Consider the following 3,938-nt stretch of genomic DNA (forward strand, 5'->3'; position numbering starts at 1 on the left):
TAAAAGAGATAATTCTTCTAGTGTGGTTCCAAGATCTAATATTCTTATACATAAATTTGTCTCAGCCCAAATGGAGGATAGGAGAAAAAAAGGGTTGTGTTACACTTGTGATGAAAAATGGAATAGGAACCATGTGTGCACTAAGGGGAAGATTTATGTTTTGGAGGGGTGTAATTTGTTTGGTGAACAAAGTGAGGAAGATACCCTAGAAGACACGGATTGTATGGCTGAGGAAGGAATTAATCGTTGTAATGAAAATCTAGAAATTTCTTTACATGCTATTACAGGGTCTCCTAACCCTAGAACTACGAGGTTATGGGGCATGATTAAATATCAAGGGGTCATCATCTTAATTGATTCCGGGAGTTCACATAACTTTTTGGATGCATCAATTTCCTCAAAGATGGCTATAGAGGTTTAGCAGGTCAGTAATATTGTAGTTAAGGTGGCAAATGGGCAGATCATTCACACTAAAGATGTATGTGAGGGGTTAAAAGTTCAGATGCAGGGCAATTCTTTTGTGACTGATTTCTACATTCTACCATTAGGTGGTTGTGACATGGAATTGGGTATCCAGTGGACAGACATTGGGCCCTATTGTTTGGGATTTTTCTGCCCTGACTATGGAATTTACCTTGTTTAAGAAGGCTATTAAGCTCAAGGGTTTAAACCCAACTGAATCAAAATTGGAGGATGGCGGGTTATTTTCAAAACTGCCTAGTGTGAGACGGAAGGGGTTGGTCTTGCAATTAGTGTCTTCAGATATTCAAATTGCTAATGACCATAAGAATCCTTATTTTGCTTATTTGTTGGCTCAGTTTCAGAAGGTTTTTGCAGAACCTACAGGTTTGCCGCCTGTCAGGTCTCATGACCACCAGATTGTGCTTAAGGAGGGTTCAGCTCCAATTTCTGTTAGGCCTTATCGATATCCCCATTATCAAAAGGGCAAAATTGAGAAGATTGTTAAGGAATTACTGGAATCGGGGGCTATTCGGCCAAGTCAGTCACCATTTTCTCCTCCAGTGTTATTGGTGAGGAAAGCAGATGGTAGTTGGAGAATGTGTATGGATTACAGGGCTTTAAACAAAACTACTGTCAATAACAAATTTCCAATCCCAGTAGTAGATGAACTACATGGTTCTCAAATTTTTTCTAAGTTAGACTTAAGGTTTGGCTATCATTAAATAAGGGTTAAACTTGAGGATGTGCCTTAAACGGCATTCAGGACACATGAAGGGCATTATGAATTTTTGGTCATGCCTTTTGGCTTGACCAATGCCCTATCGACTTTTCAAGGGTTGATGAATCATGTGTTCAAACCTTTTTTTAGGAAGTTTGTATTAGACTTTTTTTATGACATTTTGGTGTACAGTCGAACTCAGGAGGATTATCTAGTACATTTGCAAATGGTGTTAGAAGTGTTACAACATCAGTAACTGTATGCCAAAGAAGTCAAGTGCATATTTGGTTGCTCTGAGATTGAATACTTGGGCCACATTATTTCGGTTGATGGGGTTAAAGCTGATCCTAAGAAGAAGGCTAGTATGCTCCAGTGGCCTGTTCCTAAGTCCCTCAAGTCCTTACGGGGATTTTTGGGTTTAATTGGTTACTTCAAAAAATTTATTAAGGGATATGGAATCATTGATGCACCCTTAACAGCTTTACTCAAGAAAGATTCTTTTATTTGGAGTGAGGAAGCCACTCAGGCTTTTGAAACAGGCAGTGACGACACCACTTGTGTTAATTCTTCCTGATTTTGAGAAGCCATTCATCATAGAATGTGATGCCTCTGGTTTGAAAGTGGGGGCTGTTTTGATGTAGGATCATCAACCAATTGCTTTTCACAGCAAGGCTTTGAAAGGCAAGGCTCTTCATTTGTCTACTTATGAAAAAGAGTTATTTGCATTGGTTTGTGCAGTGAAGAAGTGGAGACCGTATATATTATGTTAGACTTTTAAAATTTGAATTGATCATCAGAGTTTGAAGTATTTACTGGAGCAAAAAGTTGGTACCCCAACTCAATAGAAGTGGCTGACCAAACTTTTGGGTTACGACTTCTTGGTTGAGTATAAAAAGGGGATTGAAAACAAGGTTGATGATGCCTTGTCAAGGAAGTTTGAGGAGATTCCAGAACAGTATCCTAATGATGGGGTGTAATTCAGCATCACATTTCCTAACCCGACTTGGGTTGAGGACATCACAAAAAGTTATAACTTAGATCCAGAAGTGCAGAGGGTTCTTTTAAATATAGTTTAAGGAGTGGCTTGTTGCTATATGAAGGTAGAATTGTACTGGGTAATGATGAGTTTCTTCGAACTAAGATCCTACGTTTAGTTCATGATAGCCCTGCTGTTGGGCATTCAGGCTATCAGAAGACCTTTCATCGTGTCAAGCATGATTTTTACTGGTCAAGGATGAGAGCTGATCTAAGCGGTATGTCAGAGAATGTGATATGTGTCAGAGACAAAAGCATAAGACCCTTCTTCGAGCTAGATTACTTCAGCCCCTACCTATTCCTACTAAAGTTTGGGCTGACATATCCATGGATTTTATTGAAGGACTGCCATTTTCTCAAGGTGCTAGTGTGATTATGGTGGTGGTGGACAGATTAAACAAGTATGCTCATTTTATTTCAGTTGCACATCCATTTATAGCTTCTAAAATTGCTAGTCTTTTCATGCAACATGTTTTTAAATTACATGGCTTGCCAGTTTCAATAGTCACAGACAGAGATACCGTGTTTACAAGTTCTTTTTGGCACGAAATTTTTACTCTATAGGGTGTGTCTTTGGCTATGAGTTCGGCCTATTACCCTCAGTCAAATGGTCAAACCGAGGTAGTTAATAAATGTCTAGAGCATTATTTTAGATGTTATGCAGGGGAGACACTTAAATCATGGTCTCTCTGGTTGGCTATGGCTGAGTATTGGTATAATACCAATTACCATGCTTCTTCAAAGCTTACACCTTTTGAGACATTATATAGTATATCACCACCTAGATTGATAGAGTATATACCTGGCACTTCCAGAAATCAGGCAGTAGAAGACACCCTTCGATCTAGGGAGCATACTCTGTCCATGCTTCGACATAACCTGTTGGCAGCACAGGAAAGGCAGAAAAGTCAGTATGATTGAAGGCACACCGAGAGAAGTTTTGTTCCAGGCGATTTGGTCTACATAAGGTTGTAGCCATATCGACAGAAGACACTGGCCATCCGGAAGTGTTTGAAACTTTCTCCCAGATTTTATGGCCCATTCTTGGTAACTAAGAAGATTGGAGAGGTTGCCTATCTCCTGGATCTACCGCCAGAATCAAAGATCCACCTAGTTTTCCATGTCTCGTGCCTTAAAAAGAAATTGGGTCAGCGCTCCTAGTGTGCTGTCGTAGGCAACCAAAAATAAAACCTTTACTTTTGAAAATATATGTAGTAGTGCAAGTAAGGGTCGATCACACAGATAGTATTTAGCCTAATTTTGTGCTACGTGAATAAGGATTGGGGGTTTGAGTACAACGAAAATAATTTTAAAAAGAACAACTAAGGAATAATTCAAATTAAAGTATAAATCAAAAGAACAAACATTGGTCTAAGTCAACATCCACCATCGAAATTTTACAACTGATCATCGATGCAAGTATATATTAATTCATACTTTAAATATTCACCTTTGAAACTATTTTTCTATCTCTCCTTAGTCGTAGTTAATTAGAAGACAAACGCTCTAATTAACCCTAACTACTAAACAACCCAAGACAAGTGCTAAAGATTTAATCTAGTAGCAGCCTTAAGAATTAGAGAGATCGATAAAGTGAAACAATACAAGCACAAGTGGTTGCATTTAATTTCGTCAGGACGTTTTTCCTAAGATTTAATAATTTCTGACGCAGCAAATCATTAAATCTTAGTTACTTCACAAATTAGAGGGATCAAACAATTAC

The sequence above is a fragment of the Alnus glutinosa genome, chromosome 7 (assembly GCF_958979055.1).
Source record: "Alnus glutinosa chromosome 7, dhAlnGlut1.1, whole genome shotgun sequence".
Taxonomy (NCBI): Eukaryota; Viridiplantae; Streptophyta; class Magnoliopsida; order Fagales; family Betulaceae; genus Alnus; species Alnus glutinosa.